A 25,221-nucleotide genomic window follows, 5' to 3' on the forward strand; every position below is an offset into this window, starting at 1 on the left:
TATATATAGTATTACATTGTTCTAATGTAATCAATGAATTGAATTATTACAAATACAAGGATTCATAGTATTTAACTTTAACTTGTGCAAAACTATATTATTGTGAAACAATCATAGATATACTGTTGTTTCTGAGTAAGCTTTATATATTTAGAGAAATGTTTGGTTGCTAGCATGTGTTAGAACGATTGAAGGTCTTGTCCTAAATTTTGTATATTTGAAAAAAAAATTGTTATTTTAACTCAAACAAATATAACAAACAATTTAAAAGAAAACAACTTGAGAGGATCTATAATGATGACAATATGATTTAAAATATCAAAATAAATTTTCAAATCTATCTATGCTACTAACTGAAAACAACTCCAATGAAAAAATAGAACATAACACACATGTTGTCCTGCCATAACCATAGTGAATTTTGAGATTTATTGTGAAATATCTTTGTGCAGGAGCTACCCTCAGTAAGGGCTTGAATAGAGGGATCAACACAATGCTTGCAGGATCTCTTGGTATATCAGTTGGGTGCATCGCAAAAGTGGCTGGGAAAATAGTAGAAACCATTATCATTTGTGATTCATGTTTCATTCTAGGTTGATGTATGTGCTTTACCTGTTTTCGAAATTTGGAATTCTAATATACAACAGTTAAAAGATGTAGCTTCTACTAATTTAGTAGGCAGTGGTCAACCATGGTCACAACATTGTTCCAACATCACATTCTCACAAAGATTGTGTCAATATGAAAATTGACCATGGTCAACCATGGTCATATGTCTCATTATGATAAGGATTGTCTTAATATGAAAATCAACCATGGTCAACCATGTTTATTTTATCGTTTATAATATTTATCTTAGGGTTTATACACCTTGGGTTTATAATATTAGTCCCTTGCATTAAATATTATTCCCTTGGATTCATAATCCCTTGGTGTTTTCGTATTAACCCCTTGGGTTTATTATTTCCTTGGGTTTATAATATCAATCCCTTAGGTTTATTATTCCCTTGGGTTTATAATATCAACCACGGCCAATCATAGCCAAGTCTGGTCAACCATGGTTGAATGTCGCATTGTGACAAAGATTGTCTCAATATGGAAATCAACCATGGTCAACTATGGTCCAACGTTGTGTTATGACAAAGATTGTCTCGATATGAAAATCAATCATGGTCAACCATGGTCCAAAGTCGCATTGTGACAAGGATTTCTTCAATATGGAAATAAAACATGGTCAACCATGTTTATTTTAGGGTTTAGAATATTTATCTTAAGGTTTATATACCTTGGGTTTATAATTTTTATCCCTTGGGTTTATTCCTTTTTTAGATTTATAATATCAATCCCCTGGGTTTATTGATATAAGGCTTCATATTCCTAGGGTTTAATATTATTCCTTTGGGTTTATTATCAATCATGGTCAACTATGGTAAACCATAGTCAACCATGGTTAATCATGGTCAATCATGATCAACCATGGCCAACCATTGTCTACCATGTTTTATAAACTCAATCATGGTCAACAATGGTCCAACGTCACACTGTGACATATATTGTCTCAATATGAGAATCAAACATGGTCAACCATGGTCCAATGGCCAAATATTGGGTTTATAATATTAGTCCTTTGGGTTTAATACTATTCACTTGGGTTCATAATCCCTTGGGCTTTTAGTATTAATCCCTTGGGTTTATAATGTCAATCCCTTGGGTTTATTATTCCATTTTATTTATAATATCTATCATGGTTAACCATGGTCGATCATAGCCAACCATGGTCAACCATGATCAACCATGGCCAAATGTCGCATTTTGACAAAGATTGTCTCAATATGAAAATCAACCATGGTCACATTGTGTCAAAAGATTGTCTCATGGTCCAACGTCACATTGTGACAATCAATGTCAACCTTGGTCCAATGTCGCATTCTAACACAGATTGTCTCAATATAAAAATCAACCATCATGAACCATCATCAATCATGGTCAACCACAGTCAACCTGGGTCTAATGTCGCATTATGAGAAATATTCTCTCGATTTGAAAATCAATCATGGTCAAGCATGATCAACCATGGTCCATCATCACATTGTGACAAGGATTATGCCAATATGAAAATCAACCATGGTCCATCGTCACATTGTGACAATGATTGTGCCAATATGAAAATCAACCATGGCCCATCATCACATTGTGACAATGATTGTGCCAATATGAAAATCAACCATGGTCAACCATGTTTATTTTAGAGTTTATAATATTTATCTTAGGGTTTATATACCTTGGTTTTATAATATTAGTCCCCTTGGTCTAATAATATTCAATGAAGGTCAACCATGTTTTATAAAATCAATTGTAGTCAACCATGGTTAATCACAATCGACCATTGGCCAATGTCGCATTGTGACAATGATTGTTTCAATATGAAAATCAATCATTGTCTCAACCATGGTCCAACGTCACATTATGACAAAGATTGTCTCAATATGATAATCATTGTCAGTGATGGTCAACCTTGGCCAAGCATGGTCAACCAAGTTTTATAAAGTCAAACATGGTCATCCATGGTCAATCATGCTCAACTATGGTCGAACATCGCACTGTGCAAAAATATCTTGATACGAAAATTAACCATCGTTAAGCATGGTCAACTGTGGTCCAACATCACATTATCATAAGGGTTGTCTCTATATGAAAATCAACCATGGTCAACCACGGTTATTTTAGTGTTTATAATATTTATCTTAGGGTTTATATACCTTGGGTTTATAATATTAGTTCCTTGTGTTTAATAATATTTCCTAGGCTTCATAATCCCTTGGGGTCTTAGTATTAATCCGTTGGGTTTATAATAACAATCCCCTAGGTTTATAATATCAATCATGGTCAACCATTGTCAATAATAACCAACCATGGTCAATCATGGTCAACCATGTTTATTTTAGTGTTTACAATATTCATCTTAGGGTTTATATACCTTGGGTTTATAATAGTCCCAATGGTCCAATGTCACATTGTGACAACCATGGTCAATCTTGGTCCAACGTCGAATTCTGACACAAATTGTCTTAATATGAAAATCAACCATTGCGAACCATTGCCAATCATGGTCAACCATGGCCCATATTCGTAGGGTTTATTGATATAATGGTTCATATTCATAGGGTTTAATATTATTCCTTTAGGTTTATTATCAATCATGGTGAACTATGATAAACCATAGTCAACCGTTGCTAATTATGGCCAATCATGGTCAACCATGGCCAACCATTTTCTACCATGTTTTATAAATTCAATGATGGTCAACCATGGTCAAACATCTCACTATGAAAAATATTCTCAATATGAGAATCAAACATGATCAACCATGGTCGAATGCCACATTGGGCAAATATTCTCTCCATTTGAAAATAAATCATGGTCAAGCATGGTCCAACATCACATTGTGACAAATATTGTCTCAATATGAAAATCAACCATGGTCAACCATATTTATTTTAGTGTTTATAATATTTATCTCAGGTTTTATATACCTTGGATTTGTAAAATTAGTCCCTTTGATTTACTATTATTCAATGAAGTTCAACCATGTTTTATATGAGAAATTGTGTTCAACCTTGGTTAATGAGGGTCAACCATTGGCCAACTCGCATTGTGACAAAGTTTGTTTCAATACGAAAATCAATCATTGTCTCAACCATGGAGCAATGTCGCATTATGACAAAGATTGTCTCAATATGATCATTGTCAATGATGGTCAATCATGATAAACTGTGGTTAAGCATGGTCAACAATGTTTTATAAAGTCAAACATGGTCATTCATGGTCAATCATGCTCAACCATGGTCGAACGTCGCATTGTGACAAAAATTGTCTTGAGATGAAAATCAACCATGGTTAAGCATGGAAAGAATGGTCCAAAATCCTATTGTGACAAGGATTGTCTCTATATGAAAATCAACTATGGTCAACCATGTTTATTTTAGTGTTTAGAATATTTATCTTAGGGTTTATATACCTTGGGTTTAATAATATTCCCTTGGGTTCATAAGCCCTTGGAGTTTTAGTGTTAATCACTTGGTTTTATTATTCCCTTGGGTTTATAATAACAATCCCTTGAGTTTATAATTTCAATCATGGTTAACCATGCTTAACCATGTTTATTTTAGTGTTTACAAGATTTATCTTAGGGTTAATATACATTGGGTTTATAATATTAGTCCCTATGATCCAATGACACATTGTGGAAACCATGGTGAACCTTGGTCCCACTTCGAATTTTGACATAGATTTTCTCAATATGAAAATCAACCATCGTGAATCATCATGAATCATGGTCAACCATGGTCCATATTCGTAGGGTTTATTGATATAAGAGTTTGTATTCCTAGGGTTTAATATTATTTCATTAGGTTTATTATCAATCATGGTCAACTATGGTAAATCATAGTCCACCATGGTTAATCATGGTCAATCATGGTCAACCATGACCAACCATTGTCTACCATATTTTATAAAATCAATCATGGTCAACCATGGTCCAACGTCGCACTTTGACAAATATTGTTTCGATATGAGAATCAAACATGGTCAAGCATGGTCCAATGTCACATTTTGACAAGGATTGTCTCAATATGAAAATCAACCATGGTCAACCATGTTTATTTTAGTGTTTATAATATTTATCTCAGGTTTTATATACCTTGGCTTTATAAAATTAGTCCATTTGGTTTACAATTATTCAACGAAGGTCAACCATGTTTTATAAGAGAAATTGTGTTCAACCTTGGTTAATCAGGGTCAACCATTGGCCTACGTCGCATTATGACAAAGTTTGTTTCAATATGAAAATCAATCATTGTCTCAACCATGGTCCAACACCACATTATGACAAATTGTCTCAATATGATAATCATTGTTAGCCATGATCAATCATGGTCAACCTTTGTCAATCATGGCAAACCATATTTTATAAAGTCAAACATTATTATTATCATGCTCAACCATGGTCGAACATTGCATTATGACAAAAATTGCCTTGATATGAAAATAAACCATGGTTAAGCATGGTCAACTGTGGTGCAACATCACATTGTCGCAAGGATTGTCTCTATATGAAAATCAACCATGGTCAACCATGTTTATTTTAGTGTATAAAATAAATCTTAGAGTTTATGTACCTTAGGTTTATAATATTAGTCCCTTTAGTTTAAAAATATTCCCTTGGGTTCATAATCCCCTGGGGTTTTATTATTAATTCCTCCTTGGGTTTATAATAACAATTCCTTAGGTTTATAATATCAATCATGGTAAACCATGGTCAATCATATTTAACCATCGTCAATCATGGGAAATCATGTTTATTTTAGTGTTTATAATATTTATCTTAGGGTTTATATACCTTGGCTTTATAATATTACTCCCTTGGGTTTAATATTATTCGTTTGGGTTCATAATCCCTTGGGGTCTCGGTATCAATCCCTTGGGTTAATTATTCCCTTCGGTTTATAATATCAATCCATTGGGTTTATTATTCCCTTTGGTTTATAATATATATTCAGGTCAACCATGGTCAATCATAACCAACCACGGTTAACCATGGTCAAATGTCACATTTCGACAAAGATTGTCTCAATATGAAAATCAGCCATGGTCAACCATGGTCACATTGTGTCAAATATTGTCTCATTGTTCAATGTGACATTGTAACAACCATGGTCAACCTTGTTCCAATGTTGCATTCTGACACATATTGTCTCAATATGAAAATCAACCATCTTAAACCATCGTTAAACACGGTCAACTAGGGTCCAATGTCGCATTGTGAGAAAGATTCTCTCGATTTATTAATCAATCATGGTCAAGCATGGTAAGCCATGCTACAACGTCACATTGTGACAATAATTATCTCAATATAAAAATCAACCATGGTCAACCATGTTTATTTTAGTGTTTAAAATATTTATCTTAGGGTTTATAAATCTTGGCTTTATAATATTAGTCCCTTTGATTTAATATTATTCAACGAAGGGCAACCACGCTTTATAAAATCAATTGTGGTCAACCATGGTTAGTAAGGGTCAACCATTGACCAACTTCACATTGTGACAATGATTGTTTCAATATGAAAAGAAATCATTGTCTTAAACATGGTCCAATGTCGCATTATGACAAAGATTCCCTCAATATGATATTTATGGTCAACGATGTCAACTATGGTCAACCTTGGTAAAAAATGGTCAACCATGTTTTATAAAGTCAAACGTGGTCATCCATGGTCAATCATGCTCAACCATGGTTGAATGTCGCATTGTGACAAAAAAGTTCTAAATATTAAAGTTAACCATGGTTAAGCATGGTTAATCGTGGTCCAACGTCGCATTGTGACAAGGATTGTCTTTAAATAAAAATCATCCATGGTCAACCATGTTATTTTATTGTTTACAATATTTATCTTAGGGTTTATATACCTTGGGTTTATCATGTAGGTCCCTTGGGTTTAATAATATTCCCTTGGATTCATAATCCCTTGGGGTTTTAGTATTAATCCCTTGGGTTTATAATAATAGTCCCTTCAGTTTATAATATAATTCATGGTCAACCATGGTTATTCATAGAAAACCATGGTCTACCATGTTTATTTTAGTGTTTTCAGTAGTTATCTTAGGGTTTATATACCTTGGGTTTATAATATTAGTTTCTATGGTCCAACGTTACATTTTGACAACCATGGTTAACCTTGGTCCAACGTCGCATTTTGACACAAATTGTCTCAATATGAAAATCAACCATCGTGAACCATTATTAATGATGGTCAACCATGGTCTAATGTCGCATTGTGAGAAATATTCACTCGATTTGAAAATCAATCATGGTCAAGGATGGTCAACCATGGTCCAACATCACATTGTGATAAGGATTGTCTCAATATGAATATCAACCATGGTAAACCATGTTCAACCATGTTTATTTTAGTGTTTATAATATTTATGTTAGGGTTTATATACCTTAGCTGTATAATATTAGTCCCTTTGGTATAATATTAGTCCCTTTGGTTTAATATTATTCAATGAAGGTCAACCATGTTATATAAAATCAATTGTGGTCAACCATTAGCCAACGTCGCATTGTGACAAAGATTGTTTCAATATGAAAATCAATCATTGTCTCAACCATGGTCCAATGTTGCCTTATGACAAATATTGTCTCAATATCATAATCATGGCCAGTGATGGCCCATCATGTTGTACCTTGGTCAATCATGGTCAACCATGTTTTATAAAGTCAAACATGTTCATCCATGGTTAATCATGATCAACCATGGTCAACCATGTTTATTTTAGTGTTTACAATATTTATCTTAGGGTTTATATACCTTGGGTTTATAATATTAGTCCTTTGGGTTTAATAATATTCCGTTGGGTTCATAATCCCTTGGGTTTTAGTATTAATTCCTTGGGTTTATTATTCCATTCGGTTCATAATAATAATCTCTTGGGTTTATAATATCAGGCATGGTTAACCATGGTAAATCATAGCCAACCATGGTGAATCATGCTCATCTATGTTTATTTTAGTGTTTACAATATTTATCTTAGGGTTTATAATATTAGCCCATTGGGTTTAATATTATTCACCTAGGTTCATAATCCCTTGGGACTTTAGTATTAATCCCTTGGTTTTATTTATTCCCTTCGGTTTATAATATCAATCCCTTGGGTTTATTATTCCCTTTGGTTTATAATAGCTATCATGGTAAACCATGGCCAATCATAGCAAACCATGGTGAAATGTTGTATTTTGACAAAGATTGTCTCAATATGAAAATCAACCATGGTTATCCATGGTCAACGACCATGGTGACATTGTATCAAAGATTATCTCATTCACCAACGTCACATTGTGACAACCATGACAAACTTGGTCCAACGTCACATTCTGACACAGATTGTCTCAATATGAAAATCAACCATTGTGAACCATCGCCAATCATGGTCAACCAAGGTTTAATCCCTTGGGTTTATTATTCCCTTGGGTTTATAATTTCAATCATGGTCAACCATGATTATTTTAGTGTTTAATTTTGAATTAATTTTTAATAATTAACTAATTATTAATTTATATTTAATTATTAATAACTATATAATAATTAGATAAACTATTTAGTATTTAAATAATTAACAATATTTATATTAATTTTTTTTATATTAATAAATATAATTAACAATGACAATATTTAATATGTTAATTTAATATTAATATATAAATTTAGCCTATTATATTTATAATATTAATATATTATAATATTAATATTAATATTAATATATTAATTTCAATTTTAATTTTAATTTTAATTGTGTAATATTTATATTTATATATTAATTTAGCATCTTAGATTTATAATATAATATATATTAAATTGACGCGGACGGGTATATTAACCATGGTTACCAAATTAGTTCGAATCAGTGAAAAAAGTACGAAAATTGGTGAGTTTGATTCGTATATCGAATAATTCGGAAAAATCGATCTGTTTCATGGTTAAATTAGCGTCGCGCGGGTAACTAAAATTCATGGTTTATAATTTATGACACATGCCTAAAATGGTAAATGCAAGGATCGTACGTGAAATGGAAACAAATTGTCACTTGAATTTTCATAGTTGGTTTAAAAAGCAGAGTGAACCAAGAAAGAAGTTGCTTTTATATATATTTATCTTAAGAGGTTTAAAAAGCGGAGTAAACCAGGAAAGAAAATATTGAAATTGCCTTTATATGGGTTTAAATCTTATTTATGTTGAGAGGAATAAGTTTTGAATATTTAATTTTTAAATAGTTATTAATTAAAAAAGATAAAAATTTGAAATTGAAGAGGGATATAGTTTTGGGTTATATATATATATATATATATATATATATATATATATATATATATATATTTTAAATAAGATTTGTTGTAGTTTTGAGTTTTCAATATTAAGTTTTAAATACATATTAATGCAAAAGATTATAGAGATATAGTTTAGAGTTTTGAGAAGAATATAGATTTTGAAGATAGCTTAAAAGTGTGGTTGTGGTTTTCGTTTGTAAATTGTAGTTTTAAAATTATTTATATTGATTAAAATTATTTAAATTTCAAAATGAATGGAAAGAAAATAAACACCAAGTATTGGAGTTATATATATATATATATATGAATGTTCAAAATGTACATTGTCAAAAAAATTTCAAATTGAAATTTGTTTATCCGAATTTTTATGGATTCATATTGAATTCGAATTTGAATTCGAACTCGAACTTGGTAACTATGATATCAACCATATTTATTAATGTGTTTGTGTTAGTTATATGCTTATATATTTTTGTAAATCAAATCGTGGAAAAAATAAAGTGAAAATCACTACATGGACTAGTGTGAGGTGGGGACTTGTGGTGTAGGTTAGGGAGGAGAAGCCCAACCCCCTACTCAGACATGGCCAATCGGTTGGTAGTGCTCTGCTTCAAGTCTGTCGTGCACTGACTTCAACTTATCGAGACTCACAGACTTGCGCCATCAAGATGCATGTGACCTTGGCCCAAAGATTTTATATATTTTCAGCGTTCAAATGGGGGGAATTGGACTGCTCCATTCCTGCAGATTTTTTTAATCTATTATTAATAATTTTAATTTACACATTTACCTGTAAGACCTAGATTCATGGCAGCGTCACCCTGAAAAAGACAACCATTTTAGTTGATTGCAATCATTTCTTTGTTTATCTCTTTGTGCTGAATTTTTTACATACTAAACAATTCAAACCTTAATGGATTTATTTTATGTTACTTCTTAATGAATATCAATTCTTGGAACTGGTTGTGATTTGTGAAAAAAACAGACCTTTAAATATTTGATAGCTTGGTTTATTTAATGCTATGTTTAATAGTTTGTTTCATTGTGTGGTAATCAATTTAGAGGTTTTTATTATTATTGAGTATGATTAAGTATAATTGCATATAGGAGAGTATTTTTGTATTGTTTCTCGTGATTTTAGTATACAATTCGAACCTTAATGGATTTATTTTAGGTTACTTCTTAATAAATATCAATTCTTGGTTGTGATTTGTAAAAAAAACAGAGCTTCTTTACATATTTGATAGCTAGGTTCATTTTATGCTATGTTTAATAGTTTGTTTTATTGTGTAGTAATCAATTTAGACGTTTTTATTATTATTGAGTATGATTAAGCATAATTGCATATAGGAGAGTATTTTTGTATTGTTTCTCGTGATTTTAGTATACAATTCGAACCTTAATGGATTTATTTTATGTTACTTCTTAATGAATATCAATTCTTGGAACTAGTTGTGATTTGTAAAATAAACAAACCTTCTTTACATATTTGATAGCTAGGTTCATTTTATGTTATGTTTAATAGTTTGTTTCATTGTGTGGTAATCAATTTAGAGGTTTTTATTATTATTGAGTATGATTAAGCATAATTGCATATAGGAGAGTATTTTTGTATTTTTTCTTGTGATCTTAGTATACAATTCGAATCTTAATGGATTTATTTTTTGTTACTTCTTAATGAATATCAATTCTTGGAACTAGTTGTGATTTGTAAAAAAAACAGAGCTTCTTTACATAGTTATAGCTAGGTTCATTTTATGCTATGTTTAATAGTTTGTTTCATTGTGTGGTAATCAATTTAGAGGTTTTTATTATTATTGAGTATGATTAAGCATAATTGCATATAGGAGAGTATTTTTGTATTGTTTCTCATGATTTTAGTATAGCAATTAGTTGTGACATGTAGTCATAGTTAACGATTCCATGTTGGCAAAACCAAAAATGTTATAACCACAATGATATTGGAGGGAACTAAATAAGTTGATAGAGCTTTGGTACCATGACAAAAGTTGAAGAAAACAAAATGTGGAGCAGAGGAATTTCTCTCCTTACTCTTCTCAGTATTATAAATCACTTAAAAAAGATTACATTGGAAACATCAGTCATAAATGACTGGAGTCAAACTCGACTAAACTCGACCTACATAAAAATTCAATTAAGATACCTATTGGTCTATGTCTTAGCTAGGTTTACAATTTAAAAAAAATGACTTCAACTTTTCTTCTTCTCTTTTTCCAGATCCTATAGCCTCTAAATTGTTTCAACTTTTTATTTTTGTTGTATCCTTCAAACCTCAATTTCTTCATTTGCTGGTGCAGGTCTTCCATTCTTCTAGGCTTTCTAAGAATATCCTGGACTTTTTCAAAAACCAAGTTGTATGTGGGCTGCTGCCACATATTATCTTCTGTATTGCACTTTTCATCATCAATCTGTTGCAACATAAGATTATAATAAAATAATATTTCTTCAAGACTCCAATACTTGAAAATTTCATTGATTTGCTCATTATTGATGTTGTCTTCAACATTCATTTCTGCAGCTTCTATGCAGACCTCATCTAGACATGGTGTTGCAAGCCATGTTTCAAGAAAATTTAACCGTTCTTCAAAATTATTCTGTGTACCTGCACATTTGAAATCAATTGTAAGTGAAAACATCTGCAGAACCACATTGGTTCTGTTCTTTCTGCTCTGCAATGAGAGTTTTTTCCTGTTGCGCTTCTTTCTCAGTTGCTGCTTCTGCATCTGTCTCTATTTTCTCATTCTAGGCTTCCTTCTTTGCTTTTGCCTCTATCTATGTGTCTGTCTTTTTGACTTTTCTATTAACCTGTGCTGCTGCAAACAGGTTGTCTTCAACTGTCTCACCAAACAACATCATGTCAATATGATGTTTCTATTGCATCCCCTGCAACCATTCATCATTACCCAACAATTCTTCATCAAAAGTTACATCAGAAATAGTAATTGATGTATTCACCATAGCATTGATTGCTACAATGGTAGTTTCATTGTCCTCAACAAGCTCTGTTACTGGAGTCATTAAACTTTCATCAGCAAGCTTTGTTGCTGGAATCACCAAATTTGCCTCCACCTGTGGCTGTGCACAGTGGGGGTTCTTGAGCATCTACGTGCTCCTTCTCTCTTTCTTCTGTGACTTCTTCACAAACATCATCCACGTGTGACTAAGCACAGTGGGTTTCAACAATTCATTCATCTAGATGTAGATCTACTGCTATAGATCCACCTTCATCTTCAACTTCAATACTCCCCCTTGGAGAAAAACACCTCTCAAGGGTATCCCAGGCCTCCTTGGTTGTCTTGGCTTCTGAAATCAAGGGAAGAAGTTGTCATCCACAGATTCTTTTATGCATTTCAATGCAAAGGCATCCTTTTGCCTCTTCACTTTTAGATCTAAAAATATTTCAAACATCTCCTGCTGTCGTTTTGACTTTCTCAACTTTTTCGTTTTTCCCATTTCTTAATCAATTTTTAACCAAAAAAAATGTAGCTCCCATTTTTTTAATTACATTTAAAAATAAAAAATAAAAAAAAAATAAATAAAATAAAATAACATAAAAAAACTGCCTTTTTAATTCTCTCTCCTTTTAAAAAAACTTCATTTACACAATATAATGCCCTTTTAAACATTTTTTACACAATATAATGCCCTTTTAACATTACATGCACCTCCTTTATATAAAAATATAGGCCCTTTTCCAAATCACGTGGAGCCTATTTTAAAAGATTGCCTCCACACTTTATAAATAATATGAATCTTATTCGAATTCAAAAAAACATTAAAGAATTGAAATAAGCCCATTTAAAAAAATACGATCATACTCCTTTGACCTTTTCTTTTGTGCTCCCGATTGGAACGCTCCTTCCGTATGAAGACTCGGCTTCAAAATTAGAAGTCTATGTAGACCATTGAGTCCATAGACTTTGCAGCCGCTGTTCTTTTTTAAGAATTACAATAACGCACTCCTTTGACCTTTTCTTTTGTGCTCCCGATTGGAACGCTCCTTCCGTATGAAGACTCGGCTTCAAAATTAGAAGTCTATGTAGACCATTGAGTCCATAGACTTTGCAGCCGCTGTTCTTTTTTAAGAATTACAATAACGCACTGTCAGCCGTTCGGAGGGTGCCGCTTTTCCTTTTCACGATGATGAAGCTTCGGCTCCAGGCTCGTCGCTTGTTGGTTGGAATGCCGTCAACGTTCTTCTGGACAGAGGTCGGTCTTTCTTTCGAGCCGACGGAAGGAACTGGACATTGCTGCTGCGGTCTTTTACGAACTTCTTCAAACTTACTGACTTTTCAATGAAATGCTTGCCCCAATCCGCTGCGGTCTCTTACGAAGGAACTGTACGATTTGTGTTTCCCTTAACGCTCTGTGGGATGAGCAAAGGCCGCGTGTGAGAGAAAACGCTGTAAGTTTTTTTTGAAGCTAACGCGTTTTCTGGCTGTGCTATACTACCAATTTCTGCGCTGCATTAATACGTTCTCTTCAATGATGTAGGGGCGTTTTCTTGCTGTGCTGTTGAGCGTTAGTAACGCTAACGCATTCTACCAATTTCTGCGCTGCATTAATACGTTCTCTTCAATGATGCAGGGTATACGCCAAAAATTTCTGAAAAAAAAATCGGACTTCAAATTGAATTTCTTCACTCACGTTGCTACTCTTTCAAAAAGGTTTACGCTTTCTCTTCACTCATTAAACATTTTCTCTGTTGCTCTCAATGAGTCTTACACAGGCTGAGCTCTGATACCATGAAAAGAATTGAAGAGAACAAAATGTGGATCATAAGAATTTCTCTCTTCTAAGTATTATAAATCACTTAAATAAAATGACATTGAAAATATTCAAATTCGACTAAATTGGATTTAACTGAAACTGAACTGAACAGAACACTTGGAAAAACTTAATTGGTGATTGGGATTACATTCTCCAACCTAAATGAATTAAGAAAAATGATTTTAAACCTAAAAAAATATTAAAAATACCTTAATGTTAAAAATATTAAAAATACCTTAATGTTGAACAAATCATTCATCATCTGTGTAGCAGTTCCTGGAAATGGATGACCTGGAAAGTAGCAGTTTTATTTATTTGATGTTTGTGCAATCAACAACTCATTTTTCTAGAGTATTGACAGCCGAAAATTAAGAATTGTTTAACGATGTCAAAATGGTTTTTAACTTTTGAGGTAGAGGACTTCTTAGCTTTTTGCTTCGTGAACCGCCCTAAATTTTACAGAAGTATCAATCCATAACCCGAGAAACATGGTGAAATGAAAATTAAGTATCGGAAAAATTCCCTAGACTTGAACAATGATAAACGCTTTCTAAATTAAATGATAATCACATAGTTAAAACACCAGTGTAATTGTATGGGGAGGCATATTGCTTTTAACCATTTAAAACATAAAGTTAAGATAGAGATATGTTAATCATCATACAACGAATCAAATTTAATGACAACAGTTGAGTTTATTAAAGAAAATGATTTTGATGAAGGGTTTACGGCCCTTGATATTCGATATGAGGTTACTATGTTTAACAATACTCATTGAGTCAAAAGGCTCTCTTGTGAAATGGTTGTTTCCCATATTGGGTTTTCTCACACTAACTCTGAGTCAAAACCTTTATGCGCTTCCTTGTTATTTTAAGTGGGTGTAACAAAATCTTCTTACCGAAACAAATACCATTTACTTAATAAATATTAAAGAATATGTCCAGCTCTTAATTATTATCAATTATTTTATAATTGAAAATTTAAAGATTTAGGCCCATGCTAACTAAAGTATCGAGTACTTCATCATAATACATATATTAATCATAAATTCTTCAATTTTTACAAACTGCATCACAACAAATGGGAAAAACCCAAATAATTTTTGGGTATTTGTTGTAAAGGGAGCGCAGGCCTCAAAAGAAATCTACACTACCGCAAAATAACCACTCACCTCATAGACTTAAGGAGGATATTTAAATATATTACATGGCTTAAGGATTAGGGTGATTATATATATATATAGATATAGTTGTGTTGTTTTGTGATAGATTTATATTAATCGATCCAATGTTAGATTTTCAACTTCAATTATAAATTTTAGAGTTTAGTTGTGGGTACATTGATTCATTGGCATATAAATTACTCATTTTTATTTAATTTGAGGTATTAAGAGTCAATTTGATATTGTACATGGTAAATTCAAAATTGATTAAATGTAAATGTATTATATCAAATTTTTAATTGTATTTTCATAATAAATTCAATCATGAAATTAAAGTTATTAATTTTTTTCCTAGAAGAAGAAAACACTAACTTTTATATATAAAACATAGTACAGGTTACATAGTTTAGTTTAGTTTTGTTTTTGTTTTTTTTTTTTTCAATTCATATTGCCCCAAGAAAATACATGTATATCTTTTCATATCGAAATTCTGCAAATATAGGTCATAGAAAAATATCCTTATCTATCAAAATGCTCATCCTTTAACAAATACAGGTCTACCAAAGCTAGTGTAGATAAACATAAAATGTGGAATAGAGGAAGAAAAATAGAGATGCTTGTCTTCAAAATCTGAAGAAAAAACAGAGAGAGAAGGAACTAATTTGTGAATATGTTGTTTGAATCAATCCTGAAGTCATGATTGTAGGCAACATAGTGTATGACCCGTCATGATTGTATGCAACATAGTGGATGATCCGTGGAGCTGAATCAAATCCTCTTTTCGAGAGTATATCCGCAATTGGATTATGCTCCTTGTAGATGTGACTATAGGAGATATGTTGAAAGGTATCTTCGCTTCATCCAGTTTGCTAGCAAGGCAGGGTGGAATCAGGAGAGCCCTCTACTCAATCGTTGGAGCTTTTTGAATCCCCATAAAGTTATAGATCGTTAATGTTGAACCATTTTGCAGTGAAGAGAACACTCCATAATGTTATGATTTTTGCCTGGTTGTTGGTAGTCCTACCTCCTTCCCACAAAAAATGATAGTAAGGTGACTATGTGAGTGTCACAACCACATTGGCTATTAGAGAAAGCACCATCTAAAACACCAACCTAGAACTTTTGCTAAACATTCGGGCTTTTATCTTCTTCTCATCAATTTTCTTGGGACCAATTTATGAGAAATAGGCCAGAATTCCAACATTGTAATCCTTACATCCACCCCTATATGTTCCAATATATTTTGATTCCTACATCGCCAAATGCCCAAGAAGATGTAAAAGGGTAATCTATAGAAATCCTTATGTGTCTCAAACCAATGTTTAAGACATGTCTCTAGTGAAACCTCATTCGAAACTACCTCAATCTCTAAGGTGTAAAGGACTGTGTTCTAGACTTCAGAAGCAATTGGGCACCTCAATAAAAAGTGAAGAACATCCTTCAAATTCTGCATACAGAGGGCACAAATGCTAAAGCCTCTTCGAGAAAAATTCTCCCAAATAAAGATTTTATTGTGCAAAGACAGCGATCCAAAACACATGAGCTTCTTTGAAAATATACAAGTAATGAAACACGAAACTAGTTACAATACAAGTTATTTAACATTAACCCAACACTATTAATATTGTATACTGATTAACATTGACGTAATTGTATTTTCCGTATTAACATATATATACTAAACCAACCAATGCATTCATCATGAAATTTGTAAACCTATTTGCAATGCAAACTATCTAACATTAATATAAAAATTATTAATATTTTAAATTCATTAAAATTAATAAAGAGCAAACTGAAGATATAAATTAATAAAAAGCAAAAGATATCGATTGATTGTAAAAATATAGGGGTGAGTGACTCAATGACTTGTTTATAGATTGTGTACTGGCTTCGACTTCACTTTCAAAACAATTTGTAGAATATGTGTTCAAGAGGATGCATAAAGGATAAGTTTTGAGGAAGAATCATCTCGACTAGAGTAGAAGGCCCAAGCATCACCGCTCTAATCGAAAGGAAGGAGATAATGATTTAAATCTAAGGAAAAGTTATGAGGAAAGAAGGTCGCCAAAGAAGCGGTGAAGGTTTGTTGAAATCGAGTAAATTTTGAAGTCCCAATGTGAATGCATGGGCATTAACGCAAATTTCTTAATCATTTTAGAGAGTGTTTTATGAAACCGGTTAAATTACAGGGAGCCCAAGCCAGGGAAAAGCTAAGTCGGAGTGGAGTGAAGCGACATGGAAATTTGAGTCCGTTGTGACCTCTGACCTCATAGTCGGACCGACCTCCAGGTTACCATAGTCGGGTGGCAACGTTAGCTTGTGTACACGGGTGTTATAGGAAGAGACAAGGCCGACCTCCGACAGCATAGTCGGGTCCGACTTCCAAATTGCCAGAACGGGGCCACAACGACAAAGGAAAATAATGAAGACGCACACATAAATTCTTATCTAGGGACTATCTTTGCCAGTTTTTGTTTCTGTAATCAATCTTTTGTTGGAAATAGTAATTACTGAGGCATCAAGATCCGCAAGACCTAAGTTGAATGATGTATGAAGAGATAAGTTGAGTTAAGTGAAGTGTAGATTTAGAGTGTGAATTAAGTAAATTAAATGTGAATATGGTTAAGTATATATCAATTAAAGTGAAATCAAAATTGAAATAAAATATTATTTGAAAAGCTGTAATTCTTGTTATTTTGTGTGTGAAATAATGTATTTACTACCCTCTACCTCTATCTCTATCTCTACCTTTACCTCTACCTCTACCTCTACCTCTACTTGCTATCAGAAGTGAAGTACTGTGTAAAAGACAAAGAGAACCAGAGAGTCTGCAGCCGTACTGTGTAAAACCGCACTGTGTGTACTAAGTCACGACCAAGAAGTGGGAAGTATTTTCGGCCGTCGCGGAGCCATAGTCTCGAGCGTTTTAGCCTATTACCAAAGTCTTCATCGTCATCAAGCAAACCGCTTAACATGCATTAGCCTCACAAAGTGAAAGCTTCAGAATGAAATCCGCATCTTGTTTTCAAAAGTGAAGTCAAAGGTTTAAAAGAGTCACGTCGGGTTGATTTTCAGAGTTATATTAAGCTTTCTTTTTCAATACCTGACAACCCTTTGTTTTTAGTGGAAAGGAGTTTTGATTATTAAAGGGGTGTGTAAAAGTTTTTTTTTTAAATATAATAAAATGGGTCTTAAAAATACTTTTTTAATAAACAATTATGAACGTTTTTGCGTGGACATAGTGGTGTTTTGAAAGGATTTTTGTTATGCGGAAAGAATTGAAAATGGTGCATGGTATAAAGAGGTGTTATTTGAGTTAGGTTTATGTTTGTTCGGTTGTTTTTTTGTTTGGGAATTTTGTAAAGTTTTGTTTATATATAAATTTTTCTATCTTGTTAAGTATGAAAGTGTTTTTTAGGTGAAGATTGTGTCTTAAAAATTATTTTTTTTGGGTGATATAGAAAATAACTTCATGCAATTAGGAAAGCATCTATAAGATAAGTGTGATTGAAGAATATTAAGAAAAGGAATTGAAAAGAACAAGAAAATATTGTTGCCATGTTTATAGAGGTTCAAGCTGCAGCAGAGGCACTAAGAAGTCTCGCAAAAGAGAAAGAAGAAACCAAGGTTGATTGGTTTACCTTTGATCTTCTACCACCTCCTATGTTTAACGATAAATATTTCGACCATTAGGTTATCAAAATGCTAACCTTTCTTCGAGCTAAAGAGTGAATTGAGTACGAGTCTAGTAACCCATATGATGAAGTATGTGATGCTTTAGCATTGAATTTTATAAAACAAGAATTGGATAAGAAGTTTTTGTGCAAGGTAGAAAAAGCTACAACTTCCAAGGAAACATGGAAGATATTGGAATAAGAATTTGGTGTAAGGGGGAGTGACATGCAGCAACAATATGTGTCATGATTTGTTGAGTCAGTCGCATATATGAAAGTAAATGAGCAAGACTTTGACAGGGAAACAGAGCTTGAAGAACCCCACTCAAAAGTGGATGATGTTCGTCAAGACCATAAAATTGAAACCCATTATGAAGACATGCAAATGGATGCAACAAACATTTCAAAGAGAGAATTTAAAGCCTCTATATGTGAAGCAGAACAAGAGCATATAAATGCTCAAGAACTCCACTGTAACTTGGATGGTGCAGATGATGGTGAATCCCACTATGACGAAACACATGTGCACGATGACTGTAAAGTGAGTTGTGAATTGGTGAATCCAGTTGCAGCTAATGGGTTTGCATTTGTTAATGAGCAGAAGCATGCTCGGATATCCCACAACAGAGTGGATGAAAATTATGTTGATTTTAAATTTGATGAAGAACCATTGACAGGTGATGATTGGTTGCACATGGCGCAACATAAAGCTCTTATTGATATGCTGTTATTTGGTGAGGGAATCCCACTTATGTTACATTTTCTAGGAGTTGTGTTTGCACTCCCACAGTATACTCATATCAGTTGTATCCTTCAGTCCCTTTGACCTATTTATGGTCATTCATTCGACATTAAAAAATTAACTTACCTTATCTTATTATGATCCCAATTGGCCAATTCCAACTTATGCATTTGATATCCATTCCATCATGGAATACATCCTACAGGTTTGTGCATCCCCTCAACTGCTATGCCCTTGCCTCGTATATAAGAGAAATGTTAGTGTGCACATTTCCCAGTGTCTCTACATTGGATTGCTTAAGATTTTTCTTCTTCAGAGTTTGATTCATTATGATTTATGTGGGTCAATGCTAACTCTTGCTTTCTATGCCAATTTCATCATGGAATACATCCCACATTTTTGTCCTTCCCCTCAACCACTTTCCCATATCTTTGACCTTTTCCTCAACAACTCTTTTCTTGGGAAGGCAACATGTTTGTAGCAGCAGAGGTTGGTAAAAGGGAAGAAACTAAAAATTATGATGCAATGAAAAAAAAAGAAGGCAAAGAAGGAAGAGGTAGAGTAGGAAGCTCTCACTAAAGATCATAAGGAATATTTTTTTACAGTTGATCTTGAGTGTGCAGAGTACAAGAAAAAAACAACAGAACCTGATGATGAAAGTGGAGAGAAGGACATGGAAGTTTCTGAAGAAGAAGAAGAAAGCATTAAAACCATTTTTCAACAACGGAATCAAGAAGAGATAAGATTCTTCTATCAAGAAATTTGGTAGAAAGAAACTCAGGAATACGAAGCATAAGAAGCAGAGAAAAAAACACAATTTGAAGATGAAGAGTTCTAAGAGAAATCCATGAGTGAAAGAATCCTTGAAGAGGAAGTTGTAGCAGACTGACTCAAATCAAATTCAATACAATTCAAAGAAACGTTGCAACAACAACAAGTAGAAATATGGATCCTACAATAAGAACGCCCAATATAGAATGAAGCAATTTTGAGGATATAGAACCTGGAAGAAACAAAAAATAAAATTCAAAATTGTAAAAGTTTTGAGTCATTGTAAGCCTAGCTGAGACATAGACTAGACCAACATACATGTTTGAGTGATGATTGAGTCAATTTCTATTGTAAGTCTAACATACATAGTTGAGTCATGTTGAGTCATGTGTGTTTGTAAATAATAAATATTTATTTTACTAATTGAAGTTAATTTTTTGCGAGTGACTATATATATATATATATATATATATATATATATATAGATATATATTGGAACACACAAGCATAGATCTATCTTAATTCCAAATCTAAAATGTTGTTAGAGGAATCAATTTTTTCAAAATGCAAACCTTTATTTTGAGTGCAAAACTTAAGAAAATGTTTGTACCCAAAAGGACTTGATTCCTTTTGGATCTTGGTAGATCGAGAGTTAAAATGGATCTATGCATGTTTTGAGTGACACACAAACAAATTATTTTAACTAAATTTTTTCCTTCTTTTTTTCACTTGTTTTATTAATATTTAGATAGTTGACATTGAAATATTTAATTTATGATTAGTCTTCTACATATTAAAATATTAATACATACCCCACATATTCTAAAGTCCATATATCCATAGTTATATGTTTATCTATATGTCTAACGATATATGTATGTATGTATTTATATAATTATTTTTTTATTAATATTTTTTAAAATGTAACACATTAACTCCATATTAAACATTGAAGAAATTACATATCTTCCTTGTCCCATGAATTAAAAAGAACCTATTTAATACTTTTTAAATATTATATATTAATTGTAAAAATAAATATTTATTTCTTAGTATTACTAAAAAAATCGAACATTTAATTGGACCATAACTTGAAGGCCTTATGGTAGATTTTGCACAATATAATGCTATGTGGAGAAATATCTCACATATTTGAAGTCATAATTTAAGGATATGGTTGCAATATTCACGAGTGACTTTTAGATATTTGTACAATGATTTTTTAGTCTTAAGCTTTGAAGGAAAACTATTCAAAAATAAAAACCTTGAGAATAACTGATACTTAGATAAATAACATATTTACCATCAGTGACTTCCCATAATAGTTTAAGAAAGTCTTTGCATAAAAAATAGATAAGAATAAAATGCAAGTATATAAATAACATATTTACGATCAGTTACTTCCCATAATAATTTAAGAAAGTCTTTGCATAAAAAATAGATAGGAATAAAATGAAAATAAATATACATATGAGGAGTTACTTCTGACCATTATTAATTTTTTACTTATCACTTGTGTAGCAGTAAAACTATAATTGTGTAGGTTACTACCTACCATCTCAATTTATTCCTTCCTTCCAAAGCAAGGCTATAAGATTTGATTTTCCTATTGACCACCATTAATTTAACATCGAAAAATCTAATTTATATTTTTTTATGCAATTAATGACATGAACTAAGCTATTGTGCAACACTATTTTAATATGGACATAAAAATACCTTATTTACGACTAACATTAAAGTATTTTTTTGTTATTAATATATTTTTGTTTTAAATATTACATGTCAAATGGGCATGCAATGAATTACAAACCCTGTAATATCAATAATATTACTTTTGCATTCCAATCTTTCGCTCCATATTAAATAGTGAAGAGGTTACATATTATAACTCTCTAATACTAAAAATTAAATTAAATATTTTTTATTTTCAAATACTTAATATTTATATGAAGTTGATGTAAAATTAAAGTACAAATTAAATATTTCATTTATGGTCAACATTAATTATTAATTTTTATTACTATTTTTTAATTTGTTAATGTAAATATTATTTTATTATTTCTAAATATATTCTTACATGAAAATATCTCCCTCATAATAAACTATAGAATGCCTCTAGAAAAAAAACAATAAATACCATAAAGATTATAATAATAATTAAATAAAAATATTTACATTTTAATTTAAAAATACTAAAAAATAATATAAATTAAAAATAATAAAAAGTAATATTTATTATTACCAAATAGAATTTTAATTTGAACCTTTCCATACAACAATCAAATACATATATATGAAAAATACATTAAAAACATATGTTAAAGTTATTCTTCATGCATTTTTCTTTGTATATTTGTGAAACATGAAATCACGGTTGCCTTTATTAGCTAGTTGTGAGCCTTAATTAGTTTTTCATTTTCTTCTATGTAATTTTGAAGTTTTACTCTCAAGCTCTTCATAGTATTTTTAATATTTAGAAGTGTCTCTTGATACTTATATCATTGGATTTTATTCCTAAATTTCTAACTTGTAAATTTTCACTCATAACATTTTTTTTAAAACCATAAGAATTTTGTGAATTTTAAATTGAGTCTTTTTTATTACATCGATAAATCATAAGGATCTCTATAAGCCATTAGAATTGAATCTTCAATTTTTTTCTCACGAAAATATTTTTCCAATCATTGTGAATTTTCTCAATTTAAATAATTTTTTCTCATGAAAATATTTTTCCAATCATTGTAAATTTTCTCAATTTAATGGAGCTAATTGTCAAATAAACTTTATAAGTTCATTACATGTTATAAATTCTCCAATGTTGTCATAGATTTGAATATCTAAATTGAAATGCAAAAATTGTGCACAAAAACAATTCTAATAATTCAAAACAACAAAAAATCATCATAATAGTAATTCCAATAGAGCTTATATACTCTACATATGATACTCAAATGAAATAAAAGAATGATTCCGTTCCCCATTGCCATTGTTAAAAGAATGAAAAACTATTGTGAAGATTTGCTAATTCTCAAGGAAACTACGGAGTCAAGGGAGTGATAACAGCATTGCCACCCTACATTGTCGTTAGTAAATTGTTTATTAAATTGGCATAGTTTTTCACTAAACCTCACTAGTTTTCTACATGCTATTGCTAACTCAAACCTTGTCGATTTGAGGCAACTTCCTTTGATTTTTTATGCCATGATAATCGTGGGTTGTCTTTTTACTAGTGGTATAAAGATCCCTTATGATAACTCCACATTTTTCGTGGACTAAATCTGCATAGATTATTTCGTCCATCTTATATAGTTAAAAAACCTTAAGAAAAAACACACATATAGGTTGAATGCCAAATTTCAATGATCATTACACAGAAACCCCAAATATTATCAATGGGCTTAAGCTTTAAGATGATTCTTCATGGCATGTGTTTATTACCTTATGGAGTAATTGGAACCCACTTTCCTTAGCTCCTCGACCACCTTCTTTTACACTTGGATAAGAAACCCCTACTATTTTTATCTAGGTTTTCCACATGCTTTTCATGAGATGAATGTTAATTATCAACGGTGAAATGGGCACCACCCCTCTTAATCCTCTTCCAAATGCCAAGAGAATTCATGGAAAAGTTTTACCCCCAATCCAATAAATTGCAAATGGTTGAATATGAACAAGAGACTTCAATCTCTCACTATTGGAGAAATTCCTAGTTGTCTACAACCACTAAGAGAGCTAAGTGACTACTTCCTCCAAATTGTGTTTAATGTTCTTGACTATGAATTTATTCTTTACAACATAATTTTAGTTATTTGCAAAAATACTGTTTATCACATTAAGAGATGAGGTCACTAAATTTCTATAGATCTTCTTTGAAATTAAACTCCCTTCATTGTCTCTATTAATTCATTTTTAAAATAAAGAGTTATTTACCAGTTAGCAATGTCTCGTCATCATAAAATTCACGAAATTAAAAAGTTATGAGTAAAGTCTCTCATAAAATTTTAAAATTAAGCATACCTAATTCCCCTATGTCTATTATATAGCTCTCCATAAAGTTTAAATACTCTCAAATAAACACACAATGATAAATATTTTCATTCTCTTTGAATAAACTACACATGCTTATCCATCATCAGACTTGAGCACCAATACATAAGAAATATCCTAACATACTTGCCTTTGCATAAACTAAATATACTTGTCCATCATCAAACTTGAGTACCAATTTATGGCAAATGTTCTAACATTCTTAAGTGTAAAATGAGTAACCACTAAATTTAACATCACAACTCCATTTTTAGAAACCAAATCATTATAATGCCAAAAAAAAAAAGTCTCTCATGGATACCCAAAATTAATAAATGCATCCATAGTTGTTATAACACAAATGCACCAAAATCACATAAAATTCCACATATATCCGGCAAATGAAATTCCCCTAGCAAATATCTATTGATAATCATGTGATGAGAAATATATATATATATATTCCATATTCATAAATAGAACAAAGTAATTTTCCACCTGTGTGACTCTTTCAAATCTGGTTATGAGATTACTGAGGCAAAAGAATCAAGCTATAAAGTTGTTGCTGATTTTTCTCTCTCAACCGTGCCCATCCGTTTTCACAATCCAGGCAATCTAATTCCACAGATCCCTTCTAGCGATCAAAGAGTCATAACGCTTTATCCAGCCATCGTACAACATAATGAAAATAGCCCCCTCTTAATTATATTCTTATAAATTTTAATAAAACGTAATGTTTTAGAAATGAATTAAATAGAGAAATGTGTATATCAATATAATGTGTCTTTGCATAAGTTGTACGCATTCAAAGAAATCGTGGAGGGTAAGTCAAGAAGTAACAGGGATAAACGACCGCTTGGGAAGTGAGTGGGTGGCTGCAGAGGTCATTACAGAGACTTTTAAATGCTAATGATATTACTGCTTACGAACTTCCAGACATGATAATGCAATCCTTTCAAAATCAATTAATAAATACGAGGAGTTGCTTACGCACAAACTGATGGCTTTATTATCGTTGCATGGTTGACCAAAAATTAAAATACCAATACCTAAGGTCGAGATTATAAAATAAATATAATTTATTTTTTAAAATTTTCAAATTTTATTTACGAATTTTTGATAGGTGCATAAGGCTTAAGTTTTATTTATTCCTGCTGCCG

This window comes from Pinus tabuliformis, chromosome 1_2 (genome assembly GCF_031772625.1).
Source record: "Pinus tabuliformis cultivar Carrire ecotype Pingquan chromosome 1_2, CPIR1, whole genome shotgun sequence".
In the NCBI taxonomy this organism is placed as follows: domain Eukaryota; kingdom Viridiplantae; phylum Streptophyta; class Pinopsida; order Pinales; family Pinaceae; genus Pinus; species Pinus tabuliformis.